General features: G+C 38.1%; 1 protein-coding gene and 1 long non-coding RNA gene across 7 annotated transcripts in view; one reads left to right on the top strand and one right to left on the bottom strand.

Moving 5' to 3' along the window:
• The window catches only part of LOC132142437 (uncharacterized), a 53,780-nt gene extending 40,485 nt beyond the window's left edge, over positions 1 to 13,295 (top strand). The window contains exon 2 of the long non-coding RNA XR_009434073.1: positions 13,110 to 13,295. This is a non-coding gene — a long non-coding RNA (uncharacterized LOC132142437). The remainder of the gene's footprint in view (positions 1 to 13,109) is intronic.
• Positions 1 to 15,829, bottom strand: part of rasa3 (RAS p21 protein activator 3) — a 120,369-nt gene that overhangs the window by 96,518 nt on the left and 8,022 nt on the right. The gene's annotated exons all lie outside the window — the stretch shown is intronic.

Here is a 15,829-nt window from a genome sequence, read left to right as displayed (position 1 = left end):
AACCTACTCCCACCACTATATTTCCACATTCAAAATTTGCACAACACGTTCAGTTACGAGACACATGACAAACTGACATCAAACATGACGTGTTTGAATATAGATTCAACAATAATAGAATGTACATCTTTGTGTGAATTATTGTTATAAAACAGACTGACACATCTACACTTGTCATTTTGAAAGTGAAAGTGAAAGTGAAGTGACATGTAGCCACGTATGGTAACCCATACTCGGAATCTGTGCTCTGCATTTAACCCATCCAAGTGCAGACGCACCGTGAACACACACCCGGAGCAGTGGGCAGCCATATTGCTGTGGCTCACGGGGAGCAGATGGGGGTTTGCTCAAGGATTTTTCAATACTTTAAGCATTTTTTTTTTTATTACGTTTTTTCATTTTACAGAGGCACCATATGATTTCTGTTCCAAAATTGAGCTCAAACGGACCTACAGAAGTACTGATTGTGTTCAAACAGGTTTCACAAACACTGTGATTTTAACAAACAAAAGTCTCGCTGGAATGAGATTGCATGCTACACCCAATTACTGTCAACAAGCCGGTGCATCAAAACAGGAAGTGGGCGCAGAATTGAAATGGCATTTCCTTTAAAGGCTTGAGAGTGAAAGCAAAACATCCTGAAGATGATGATGATGATGATGATGATGGTGGTGCTGTCTGGACTGATTTACACTTTACATTCATATTTATGCATTTAGGATGCATTCAAGGTTGACATGTTATGAGTAAATTAGTTTTCTTGTCAGACCATCAGAGTCATTCTGTAAATGAACAATACACTCACACATGATTCTCAAACGATTCACTAGCCTCTATCCTTAGCCGAGACGTCACAGACAGCACACAAAACTATATAAAAGACTGTTTCACATCAGTCACTGCATATATATATATATATATATATATATATATATATATATATAAAGTGTTTCCCAGAAGATTTTGTCAGACTGTTGTGGGTGGTCCTTGATTCCATGAATACTTAGCCAAACAACGGCATGAAACACCTAATGTTAAAGAACTTTTATGTTATAAAAAGAAGTATAAATATATCTCTGGTTTATTGTGAAACTGTGGCGGGCCACTAGTTAATGAATGGGAAACACTGGGTAAAAATGGCTACTTTTTAAGAACTACATGAACGGCTGCAAGTGACCCCCATACATCAACTTTACTAAATGACTGTGCAGCATAGAGACAGACAGTCATTACACACATTTAAATTAATTCTGCAACAACCTAAATGAGAAAATACAGTTATATTGGTGAGACAGCATCAAATTATACAGCGAAGATGATATTTCTGAAGTTAAAAGAATAACTACCATTTAAACACAGATTTAACCTCTACCTTTCCAGCATGACAGAAATAAAAACCAGCTGAAAATGTGAAATATTTAATAAAAAACACTTAAACTCATTTGATTTGATCATCCAATATAATATAATTATTATGCAAATAGTGTTACCCAGTGACGTATACCGGCAACAGGCAAAAGATACAAAAATATGATGACTCATTAAGGTGATTCAGAACTGACTCTCTCTTTTGAGAGACAATATCTTTGTTTATCATGCACTTTTTTGATTAACATTTTTGCAGATTGTTTTAATTTAAGGATAGCTAACGTTCTAAACTGCAAAAGAGATATTTTTCAAAAACCCTTTAACTACTTTAGTTAACAAAATAAGAATGAACAATACTTCTGCAGCATTTATTAATCAACATTTACTAAAGCATTATTAAAATCAAACGTTATGCTTGCACTGTGAGCTTTCATGAACTAACAATGAAAGACTATATTTTCATTAACATTAACAAAGGATAATAAATACTGTAATTGCAAAATCAATTAACACTTTAATGTTAGCATTATCTTTTATATTCAATATTTTTTTTATTTTGTTATTAGTCAATTAATTGTTAAGACAACTCCCTTTGCACATCCTAGTGTGTTAGCAAAATAAAGCCTAGTCTTGCCATTATGACTTTGCTGGTCCATAAAACATGCAGTAACAAAGTTATATTGGATTTGCGCTGTTAACTTCTGAAGGACGTGCGTCTGTTTGCCCCCATTGACACTGAGAAGCGAATGTGAACATTTCCTCACCTGAATGAGTGCGGGAGGTGGAAACAGGGACAGAAAGTACAAACGCAGGTGGAAACATGCAGAAATCCACCATCAACTTACACTGATATTCCAAGGAGACAGGAAACATGTATTGAGGTTTACATAAAAACACTATAAAATGTTCAGTCCACGTTTATCAGGTAAGCACAACACAAAGATAGGAAACCACCTCATTCATTCAACTCATTATGCTTTGATGGTTTTCCCAAATACTCCAAAACCACTACATTTCTCAGCAGTATTGCAGAAAATTGTCCAATCTGTGCACTTGAATCATCTGTGTCATCTGTCCTCTAGCAGATAAATAGCATCTGTGACGTGTCCCTATGAGCCAAGTTAAACACTACTGAAGAGGAAGAGTCGTGTGTCATTAGAGGTCAGGTCACACCCTGCTAGAGACGCAGTCATACGGGCCTGTGGAAGTACACCCCTGACCAGTTGATGGAAAACACAGAGTATTTCATTACATTCTTCGTCAAGTGTGCTCATTCCTGTTGGTGTTGTCAATCTGGCAAACTGCGTGTGCATCAAGTTTGAGGAGTAGGGGCCAGGTGAAAAAAACCCTCACCGATATTTAGAATTTGGACTGCAACCCCTAGTTCAACCACTCTGTGTTAACCCTACATACAGCACCTTTAACCAGCATTAAACGGCTGCGTGAAGAGTTTAGAAAGGTGCATCTACAACGGTAGCCTAAGACAACAACTTAACAGACAGTTGACTAGTTAACATTAACTAATAGCATGCATGGCCTGATGTCAACGAAAAAAAGAAAAAAAAGCTAGTTTGCTGTACTTGTTTGTAGAGCTGCACAATTTGGACAAAAAAATATTTTGATAATATATCAATATATAAGTAATAATAATAATAATATCACGCTACAACGCCAATATTTATGTCTGCTTTCACACTTGGTTCACTTGCCGGTCTGAACCAGAGTTCAATTGCTCCCCCCTCCCCCTGCCCCCGCTGGACTGTGTTTATATTATTATTATATTTGGGTCCGAACAGCGATTTGTTTTCGTCATTAAGCCAGCAGCTGTTTACCCCATTGCTTAAAAGGCAGTGCAGGAGAAGGCGGCAAATGCATTACATTGCTCTCTGAACTTTTTTATATTAAAGTTTTTGAACCGTTTTGTTTACAAAGCTTGGGTACACAACGGCACTTACGTCTGGTTTACAGACGAACTGCAACTGATCTAAAGAATGCTGAAGTGGAACAGAAATTAGATATACAGCTCTCTGTTTGGAACATGTCAGTCACCATGGTCAGAAAAGTTAGTGAAACACACACAAACACATTTTTAGCAAATAATACGTCATTAATAGCGGTTCACTTCCACAATATGGTACAGTTGCATTTACATCAGCAGCGTACTGTCCTGGAGTTCAAATGAACCATAGCCCTGACCACACTTTTTAAGAGGACTCGGGTACGTTTCGTGGATGCGCACCCGAGTTTGAAAGACAGCATTCACATCATCCAAACGAACCAAACTCTGGCTTCAATAGAGCTTGTGTGAAAGCATGCTTAGTTTCAATTTCACTAAGGACTTCTAATTTCAACTTTAGGAAGATGGTTGTGCATGTTGGGTTTCCATGCATGATTATATTAATCATGCAGGTCTAACATCTTTCACAATAAGATCATAAACATGAATTGAGAGAGTAAATACAGACATTGATGATCTGAAATGTGACTGAAAGAAGGAAACAGTGATCCAAATTCAGAAATAGTAACACAAATTCTTGATTCTTCATGTGACATTTTAAGTGAACTTCCATCTGGTTTGCATTATCCCACTGCTTCCCAGGAATATGGAAAAACAAGCAGTGCTGCAGCTCATTCAGCCAAATCAGGAAGTGATCTGGAGCAGTTTCCGGTATCCTTTTTGCTCCCTCTTCCAGAAGCTCCTGACCCCTAAAGGCCCAACAGCATTTCCTCTAGACACGAGCTGGATCAGGAAACTCCATATATGTATGCAAACATGAGGCGAGCCTCTGCTTCCTTCCATCAACACATCAGCCTGATATCAGTCTGCTAACTGTGACACCATTATTCACAGAAGCATTCCACCAAGACCAATAATGCATTGTGTGAAGAGAGACATCAGAATGTAAGGATGCCAGTTCAACAAAGAGCATTTAAACATGACGTGACTTGCAGAAAAATCACTTTACTGTCTATGTGTGCACATATGTGCATGTGGCAAATAACTTTACTTGATGGCGGTGTGCCAGGCTTGTCACGTGACACACTGCGGCCAAATTAACACTGTATGACAGATGGATCACTTTTAACTTTCAGACCATGTCATCAACAATCTGATATTCTGATTCACAAATATGTGTAAATGAGTGTGTTTTGTTTCTTTCTAATCTTTCTAATTTTCTAATCAGTAATTTCAGCATCCGCCGTCTCAATGAGGACATAAATACATAAACAACATCACCAGAACTTTTCTAAGTCACTAAAAAAAGCATTTTACTGTTTCATTTGAGTAAAACCAGTGTCAGTTTAAAGGTATTCACGGCAACCCGTCAAAATAAGTTCATTTTTACATAAAGTTTATAAATAAAATGTATTTATTTATGAACATTTATTAGAGGATAAACCCCATGAGATGAATCATCTCGTTTTCATGGGGGTCCTCAGAATAGAACAGAACAGCAAAGCAGCAGAGTAGATGCAATCAAAAAAATTATACAATAATAATAATAATCTTAACACACTCTCTCATTCTCACCCAACATACAAACACACATACATATACACACACACACACAAGCTCTCACTTTACCTACCCAGTGTACATATATACACACATATCGATGCAACTGTAAGTCTGAAATGCTAGAAACATAGACAAGTATTCTGATTCTGAAGATGTGTTAACAAAGCAGTTCGGAACAAAGGAAAAGACGTAAGCAAGCGAATAGATGCAGGAAGGCTGTTCCAGTCACGTGGGGCTCTGACACAGAAAGCATATTTCGCAATTTCTCTCTTAACTCTAGGGACAGTAAAGAAGATCTTTCTTATCCTAACCTGAAAGTTAAAGCAGTCTATCGATTGATATAATGCTTTAAGACGAAAGCTAAGCTTGTTATTAAGCGCATGTATATGAGCCTTGAATGAGAGATCAGTTTCTAGCCAAACACCAAGATATTAAAATTTTTCGGTTGGCTCTAGAGGAGAAGAATCCAGAAAATGCAAATTAAGATTATTTCTATCATTCTTCTGGAAAAGCATAGAGTAAGATTTTGATTTATTCAGCAGAAGTTTATTAAATGACAGCCACTGCTGTACAGAATCAAAAATCATGTTGTAAAGAATAATTAATGTCAGAAATGTTTGGTTTAGAGCAGTAAATAATTGTATCATCTGCATAAAGATGAATATCACATCCTGAACAGCACAGTGGCAAGTCATTAATAAAAATTGAAAATAACAAAGGCCCAAGCGAAGAACCCTGAGGTATGCCTTTATCTACCCCTATATAATTCGACTGACTGCCCCTGAATATTACTATTATTTAGTAGAATGTATGTGGTACTGCTACTACTGTTGAAAAATTAATACAACTTTTAAAAGAAATAAATCACACAATATTTATTACATGTTTTAATTTGAATAGCAAATTAATTTTTAAAATTAAAATAAAATTTATTTATTTACCAAAAAATAAAATGTGTTTAAATTTCATTAATTAAAAGACAAATTCAATTTGGGTGAAACTTGTTTACTGTTTTTCATAATTATATTACTTTCTTATAAAACTTTAAACACAATTGTAAATAAGTATGGCATTGGTTTTATTTTTAGTGATAAAAAGTGTTTTTTTTTTTTTAATTAGCATATTTTTGTGTTTTGCTTTGGTACCGAAATTGGTACCGAGAACCGTGGATTTTCACAGGTATCAGTACCGAATACTGAAATTTGACAGTATTCCGTGACAACACTAGTAGCAATCATAAACCATGTGTTTTCATAAATGAGCTCAAAGGGCCTCCCTCAGAAAAACTCATAATCTAACACTGTTTTTTCATAGTAAGATACATCTTATGTCCGCACAGCTTTCAAAAGTATACTCAACTACAACTGAGTGCGGATAGATGAGCTCGACACATGCGCAGTACAATGGGGTGCACGGCTGTCCACGAGCCCTCTTGATGATGAAAATAACATAATGCTGACGGTGCGCGGTCGGCCCGAAATATACTTTGGCCTTTACACAATCGGCAACCTGACATTTTTTTCCCTTAGTGCAACTCTCTGTTCTGGATTTGCACAAACTGCGTTGCAATGCAATCATTTTCCAAAATGTAATTTATGTGAAAATATGAAATCTGTTAACGCCCGTTAACACAGGCCAGAGACGCTGAAGACAGATGCACAGAGAAAAATACTGTAGCAGGCAGATCACTCACTGTTCACGATGCACAGACTATTGGAAGAAAATCCTCAGTATTGATTTGGGGGTTTATATGAATGTGTTTCTGAGGGGTCTTCTGAAAAGTTTACGTGGTAAAGCTTGTCAGAACATTCTTTTTTTGCTTCAAATTGGGTTATTATTAAATAAAATTATGTGTATGATTATTATTATATAACTAAATTATATGAAATTTTATATATATAACGATGACCAACACGTTAGAAGTGAGCTACGTGAATGATCTGTGTACCGATTGATATGATCCCTACACAGTGTTTATTGCTCCCTACTAGTGTTGGGCGATATGGTCCTTTTTCAAATCGTCATATCGTCAGCCGGTGAGATCGACAATACACGATATTATCGTGCATGGGTGGAGCAAGAGAGAGACTCTTGTTCTTGTCATAGCATAACTATATGGTGTTTTAAAACTGCGCAGGTGCGGGCGAGAGAGCCTATGGAATCACCAATAATCGAAAAAATATACTTTCAAACATAATGATAAACTAACGTTAAATATAAAAATACTGTAATTTAAAAAAACTAGTTCATATATAGTCGGACGCAACTGTCATATCGCGTGTTCTGTGACAAATTTGCCGCATCTGCGCACGGAAGTTATCAGTCTAAATGTTCTCTAAAATCAGTTTACGGTAAAAAAAACAATAGTAGATTTAATTTGAAGTCCAACAGTTTAACACTAATATTGGACATAAAGGAACATGGTAAATATAAAGTATTCAAAACAGGTAAGTTCATATATTTGGAGTACAGTTGAATTGAACTGATGCATCAGTCATACAGCGCTCCGGACCGTGCGCCCCATGTCGAGACTGACACACCGCCACAGAAACAAGAATGAGACGCATTCTAACATAACTGTGACATTAAACTCATACAGCGCTCCGGACCGTGCGCCCCATGACTAGACCGACGCACCGTCACAGAAACAAGAATGAGATGCATTCTAACATAACTGTGACATGAAACTTCATTAGTGAGGGCTCATTTAAAATATTGCACATATATAGGCCGTTCAGATTACTTGTTAAAGAGCAAAGAAATACCTTATATCTGCAGACGATGTACATCTGTTTGCGGATGGAGACTTCTTCACCGGCTACAGGCTCTATTCCACATTTGCACACGCGTATGTGCATGTGTGTGTGTGTGTATGTGAAATGCGGTGCTGAAGTGAAATAGCTGGGCAGTTTGATAGCCGAATTATAATTATTATTTTTTTTTATACATTAATAGGAGAATGAGCCTAATATCATCTTGACTATAGACAGATACATCTGCTTACATATCTATCATCGATACACGATACACGGCACAACCCTACTCCCTACTCCCTCAGTAGGGGTTTACTTCACTTCAGAACATGGACTGGAATTGGGAACCACTGATGTAGCCTATTGTAGTAATGTTGTCTCTGGTATTCTGGTCTGTGAGCATAAATGCATTCAGGGGGCGTGGCTTTAGACGGCGATTGCAGGGAGGGTGGGACGTTCACTTTCAGTGCTATCAGGCTAATGTTAGCATTTCCAAGATCTCCTATTGCACCTTTAAAAAAAAAAAAAAAAGGAAATAGTGTCACGGGAGGAGCCAACGACAGACACAGTGGGTGTTGCGTCAGGCCTCGGAGAGGCTTTTATTAACAGAAAATAAAACAAAGGGGGAGAGTGTCCAAAATAAACTGGGGATCTGGTGTCCTCATCGTGCTGCAGGGTTCATGTGGGTCGGGCAGTGTTCATGGAGGAAGGGTCCAGGTAAGGGGCAGAGTCCGGCGGGCACACGCGCTCCCTTCTTCGGTCTGGGGCATGACGAGCAGCGGCTCGTTGGCCGCGGCGCTTACAGGGGATGGACGACCCGGCATCCTGGCCCATCGTCCGTGTAAACGGGGGCGGATCGCGGGTCCGGCGGCTCACATCTCTGGTGGCGCAGGAGTCCCTCAACACAACCTTCCTGGACCCACGAGGACACCATTGTGCATGCCGGGGAAGAGACCTATTAAACAGCGGCGGTGATGAGGCTCCACTTTCTTCAGGTGTGCCCCATCACACGCCGCCAGCCCTGGCTCATCCAGCACCCCTCCTCTCTCACACACCCACTCCTGTCGGGAGCCTGGTGAAGGGCGACGATTTAGGACGGGGTGCCGATGATAATTAGGGAGGAGGCAGCTGACTCGTCACAATAGGCAGTAATAAAATAAGAACAAATAAAAAAAATGCAAACAAAAGCGCAAACACAAATAAATGCAAAAGAATAAAGAGAGCTATGAAACTTAGTTTTTCAGGTTAAGTAAGTTTTTAATCAGGTAAGACACCGGTTCTCAATTCTAGTCTTCGCGCCCCCTTGCTCTGCACATTTTTTTGTCTCTTTTTGTTAATACCCCTGATTCAGATAATTAGCTCGTTAGAAGTGAGCTATGTGCATGAACTGCGTTTCCATTAACATGGTTTCTACAACAGTGTTCATTGCGCCATACTCCCTGAGCAGGGGAAATCTGTTGAAGTTTACTTCACTTCTGAACATTCATTCACTGATTTGGGCTGTGCAACATCTACACAGACGGACAAGTGTGACATCATATACCTCGGTAAATAAATACAATTTAAATTCACATCTCGCACACTTCAATGCACTTTTAATGGAACGTATATGTTCGCTTCGAACTGGAATCATGGGGGAATATCCTGTGATGTCCACTTCGCAGGGCACTTACAGTACGTTCGAATAGAACAAATGTCTGAAGCATTAAGAGAGACATACAAAATGTGCAGAGCAGGGGGACGCAAGGACTGGAATTGAGAACCGCTGAGGTAAGAAATACTCCAGAAATTAAAATAAACAAATGTACATTTTTATCAAAGGTAATTTCTGTAGTCTTCATTGTAAAAATTAAATACAAATTAATGCTTACCATTAAAGTTATAAAACATATTCAGTCAAGAGCAGAAAGAGATTTTCTTTGATTAACATTACAGAAAGCAGTAGGAATAAATATACTATTTAACTTTCCAAAACTGATTATGTTTAACTGGATACTTGCCAAGATGCACATTTTGACATAATTTTGTATATATTTAAACATTTTAGCGCAGTTAGACACTCATTTTGGTATTTGTTGCTCACAAGCTGTTTGAGACTGAGCGCGGCTTGTGCACTCCACTAATAATAGTCATATAATAACTAATAATAATATAGATTAGTGGTGGTGCGAACGCTTTTCTGTAAGGGTGAAACCTTCAGAAAAGACTAAAATAGTGCGCAATACAAGCACCATTTAACTGGAACGAATTAGACGTGTGTGAGGGAGAAGTGGTCGTTGGAAAAAAGAGAGTGAGAATGCGTGGCTTACGTGACGTTATTGCCTGTGCTGCTGGCAACAAAACGGATCGGCTCGAATTTGGAAAGAAGTGAGACTGATCCGGGACAATGCATTACCATCACCTATCTCAAATGGATCAATGACACTCCCAATTGAGACTGTAGATAGAAATGCACTTATAAGTCGCCAATCTGCCGTAAAGCAAGAAGAAGAAAAAGAAGACACCTCAAGTGCAGGCTGAAGAAGAAAAGGCAAACACGCTCAGGACAGTTAAGACATTGTGATGAATATCAGAGGTTAAAAAAAACTATATAAATACTGTTCAGTTTCTTGCACAGACCCATCATTCTGTGTCTTTACACATCAATGTATCATCACGAGCCGCAGGGTTTAATTTGGTTTTGTTTGTGTATGGTGTTTTTGGACTCTCTAAGCCGTGATTCCCATTCACTTACATTATAGGACTGACAGACTGCAATGGTTTCAGTTAAAAATCTCGGTTTGTGTACTACTGAAGAAACAAAGTCACCTACATCTTGGATACCCTTAGGGTAAGCAGATAAACATCAAATTTTCATTTTTGGGTGAACTATCCCTTTAACAGTGCAACAGTTGACTAGCAGAGCGAGACATTACTGTACATATGGCCAACCAACTAGACATGAGACTTTCTGTAAAGCAGGGTGTGACAGCCGATAACATCTACCACAGACGAGATTTCACTCAGAGAATACACTGGGTTCCTCTGTTGTTTGAAGGTGTGTCGTGGAGCATCGAACCAAGACGGGACTGTGGCTACTTCTCCAAAACATGCACAATTCTGTCAAATGCTGGTGAAGCAAAAATAACAAACTGCCACACAGGGACATGTAGATGTTAGCAAACAACACTTGCAATCATAAATCAAGCACAATTGGATTTATTCTACTCATATCTATCAAAGTACAATGTAATACCATTATGGTTACTCCACCCCAAAATGAAAATTTTGTCATTAATCACTTAATCTCCCAGTTTCCATCCAAAATATCTTAAATTGTGTTCTGAAGACGAACAAAGCTTTTACAGGTTTGGAATGACATGGGGGTAAGTGATTAAACCTCTGAAGGGTGTTTTTTGGGCCTGGAGAAGTTTTGTCATGCCCTGACATTTGTGCTTTTTTCAGTTTTTTATAAACATCTAAATGGCTAAAGTCTAATCTCACTGTAATCAGCCCAAACTGGGCTATAATAATATGTGAGCAGCATGTATGTACATGATTGTGTTTTTGAGAAAACAATGTTTATGCATGGTTAGTGAAAAACTAAAAATGTTAAATCACTTGAATAAGGCCATAAAACACATACAGAAAATTGGTTCCATTGGACTTTTGAGAACTGGAGCTTGTAGCCTAGAATTTTTCTTTCTAAATTATGTGAAAATCATCTTGTTTACGCACTCACAGAAAACAATATATTGATTTACATTTTCTAAGACACATTTTGCGAGTAGGCGTCAACTATGATGAATATCATTGTGATGTACACCTGGGAAGACAAAGGCCCGTATATGAGCTGCATAATGAGCCATTCAGTCAGGTTTGACACTGAGAGGGAGGAGTTACAAAAAAGAATGTAAGGACAAAATAAATGTATATTAATATTTAATTATCCCACAAAATAATGTAATATTCACTTGCGAGTGCAGTTAAACAGTTTATTAGGAACAATCAAAGCTGACCTTCAAAGCTGAATTTTTTGCATCATTACTCCAGTCACACAATCCTTCAGAAATCCTTTTAACAATCAGATTTTCTACAAAAAAAAAAAAAAAAAACCTTTATTGTTATTATTATTATCATTATTATTATTATTAATGTTGAAAAGAGCTGAGATTATTTTTTCAGGTTTTTTGGATAAATTAAAAGAACAGCATTGTTTGTTACATTTCTTACATTTACATTTATTTGTTACATTTATATTATTCACATCAAGCTTTTGAATGGTATAGTAGTGTATATTGTTATTGAAACTTCATAATGTTTCACTTAATTATACACTTAGTCTGGAAATATAGTTTGGAAAAAGTCTAACTAATAAAACGTTTACACGTTATGTTAAAACTAGTACAAGTATATACAGTCGTGGCCAAAAGTTTTGAGAATTACATAAATATTAGTTTTCAAAAAGTTTGCTGCTAAACTGCTTTTAGATCTTTGTTTCAGTTGTTTCTGTGATGTACTGAAATATAATAACAAGCACTTCATATGTTTCAAAGGCTTTTATCGACAATTACATGACATTTATGCAAAGAGTCAGTATTTGCAGTGTTGGCCCTTCTAGTGTTGGGCGATATGGTCATTTTTCAAATCGTCATATCGTCAGCCTGTGAGATCGACAATACACAATATTATCGAGCATGGGTGGAGCAAGAGAGAGACTCTTTGTTCTTGTCATAGCATAACTATTTGGTGTTTTAAAGAGAGAGAGCCTATGGAGTCACCAATAATCAAAAAAAAAATTACTTTCAAACATACTGACTGATTTAACCAACGTTAAATATAAAAATACTGTATTTAAAACAGCTAGTTCATACATAGTCGGACGCAACTGTCATAGTAATCAGGGAAGTTATCAGGGAAGTTATCAGTCTAAATGTTCTGCAAAATCAGTCAATGGTGAAAATCAATAGCAGATTTCATTTAAAGTCCAACAGTTAAACACTAATATTGGGCATAAACGAAAAAGTTAAATATAAAGTATTTAAAACAGGTAAGTTGATATATTTGTAGTAAAGTTGAATTGAACTGATGCATCAGTCATACAGCGCTCCGGACCGCGCGCCTCATGACGAGTCTGACGCACCGTCACAGAAACAAGAATTAGATGCATTCTAACATAACTGTGGCATTAAACTAAGTTAGTGAGGGCTCGTTTAATCTATTGCACATACAGTATATAGGCCATTTAGATTACTTGTTAAAGTGCAATGAAACACCTTATATCTGCAGACGATGTATGTCTGTTTGTGGATGGTGACTTAGTAACGGCCAAAACTCTGTATTTTGCATGCATCACATTATAGTGCGGTGTGCATGAAAATAATAACAAGGCGGCAGATTGAACTTATTATCCATAGTGGTTCTCACGTAGTCCTTCTACGTCATCACCACATAGTGAGTGTTATAAGTTAAGTGATCAGTCTTTAAAGGGGGGGTGAAATGCTATTTCATGCATACTGAGTTTTTTACACTGTTAAAGAGTTGGATTCCCATGCTAAACATAGACAAAGTTTCAAAAATTAAGTTGTACGTTTGAAGGAGTATTTTTGTTCCAAAAATACTCCTTCCGGTTTGTCACAAGTTTCGGAAAGTTTTTTTTGAGTATGGGTCTGTGTGACGTTAGATAGAGTGGAATTTCCTTATATGGGTCCTAAGGGAACTTCTTCCGTAGAGCAGAGCGGAGCAGAGACATTCACTGATCAGAGCAAGAGCGTCGCGAAATGTCACAAAAGAAGTGTGTTTTTGGTTGCGAGGGCAAGACAACCCTGCACAGATTACCATAAAAAAAAAACATTAAGGGACCAGTGGACGGAGTTTATTTTTACAGAGCATCGACGGAGTTGTGCAAGTGTTTTTGTTTGTTCCCTGCATTTCGAAGATGCTTGTTTTACAAACAAGGCCCAGTTTGACGCCGGATTTGCATATCGTTTATTTCTTAAGGATGATGCAATCCCAATTAAAAAGGGTCACGATCGTGTGTTGGAACCGCAGGCGGTGAGTAAAACTGCTTCAAATATCTCTGTGTTGTTAACTTGGCTATCGGCACGTAAGCACATCAAGTAAACCTTGTACACCTTTAAAGAAAAAAAAAAGACGACAAAGTGGAACTTAGTCATTTTCCAAAACCGCTAAGCAAATATACACAGTTTCAATACATACCACATAGAGACGTCCTGCTGTAGTCATTGCTGCTGCTGCTCTCGTTCAGTTTCAGCCTCGTGATCTGATTCTGGATCATAAATAAACGGCTGAATCTGACTGTTAGCCATGGTTTGTTTTGGATGATGGTTTTTTTTTTTCAGGACCTCTGCAATTCGACTAGGCATGCTCTCAATCAACTTCTGGGCCAAATCCTGACTGATAGCAACCCATTCTTTCATAATCACTTCTTGGAGTTTGTCAGAATTAGTGGGTTTTTGTTTGTCCACCCGCCTCTTGAGGATTGACCACAAGTTCTCAATGGGATTAAGATCTGGGGAGTTTTCAGGCCATGGACCCAAAATTTCAACATTCTGGTCCCCGAGCCACTTAGTTATCACTTTTGCCTTATGGCACGGTGCTCCATCGTGCTGGAAAATGCATTGTTCTTCACCGAACTGTTGTTGGATTGGTGGAAGAAGTTGCTGTTGGAGGGTGTTTTGGTACCATTCTTTATTCACGGCTGTGTTTTTGGGCAGAATTGTGAGTGAGCCCACTCCCTTGGATGAGAAGCAACCACACACATGAATGGTGTCAGGATGTTTTACTGTTGGCATGACACAGGACTGATGGTAGCGCTCACCTTTTCTTTTCCGGACAAGCCTTTTTCCAGATGCCCCAAACAATTGGAAAGGGGCTTCATTGGAGAATATGACTTTGCCCCAGTCCTCAGCAGTCCATTCACTATACTTTCTGCAGAAGATCAATCTGTCCCAGATGTTTTTTTTTTGGAGAGAAGTGGCTTCTTTGCTGCCCTTCTTGACACCAGGCCATCTTCCAAAAGTCTTCGCCTCACTGTGCGTGCAGATGCGCTCACACCTGCCTGCTGCCATTCCTGAGCAAGCTCTGCACTGGTGGCACTCCGATCCCGCAGCTAAATCCTCTTTAGGAGACGATCCTGGCGCTTACTGGACTTTCTTGGATGCCTTCTTTACAAGAATTGAACCTCTTTCCTTGAAGTTCTTGATGATCCTATAAATTGTTGATTTAGGTGCAATCTTAGTAGCCACAATATCCTTGCCTGTGAAGCCATTTTTATGCAATGCAATGATGGCTGCACGCGTTTCTTTGCAGGTCACCATGGTTAACAATGGAAGAACAATGATTTCAAGCATCACCCTCCTTTTAACATGTCAAGTCTGCCATTCTAACCCAATCACCCTGACATAATGATCTCCAGCCCTGTGCTCGACATTATTCTCACCTGAGTTAACAAGACGATTACTGAAATGATCTCAGCAGGTCCTTTAATGACAGCAATGAAAAGCAGTGGAAAGGTTTTTTTGGGATTAAGTTAATTTTCATGGCAAAGAAGGACTATGCAATTCATCTGATCACTCTTTAAACATTCTGGAGTATATGCAAATTGCTATTATAAAAACTTAAGCAGCAACTTTTCCAATTTCCAATATTTATGTAATTCTCAAAACTTTTGGCCACGACTGTACATAAAAAAAAGACTTACTCCTGTTTATGATCTCTGCTGAATAAAGTGCTTCATTCTTTTTTTTCTGAGGAAATCCAAAACACAAATCCTGAGGTAATCCACATCACATCTTTTTGGGGTGAATTATGTCTTATTGCTCTCATTGCAAAGCAAACAGTAAAATACAAAAAACTTGAAGAACAGCGTATTCAAACCGTGCGCTTCAGTGAAACATTAGAATCTGAATAGCGCGTTCAGCGCGGGGGCGTGGTCACATTAGATATAATGAAGGGAAACGTGAAAAACGGACATCACGTTGTTTTCATATGGATTACTTTATCACAGAATATTTGTTTTCGGCAGCACTTGTTTAGTTTAAAAGTAGACATGTCAGGCTTTCTATAGATATATCTCTCAGGCCATCCTTAAAAATATTTTGGTTTGCAGTAACAGTAATTAAAAAAAAAAAAGGCTCGGTAGGTCGGTCTATTTTTTTTTTTTTTTCAAATTTCAATGTAAAAAAAT

This window comes from Carassius carassius, chromosome 6, assembly GCF_963082965.1.
Source record: "Carassius carassius chromosome 6, fCarCar2.1, whole genome shotgun sequence".
Classification (NCBI taxonomy): domain Eukaryota; kingdom Metazoa; phylum Chordata; class Actinopteri; order Cypriniformes; family Cyprinidae; genus Carassius; species Carassius carassius.
This window is presented reverse-complemented; position numbering and strand designations above follow the sequence as displayed.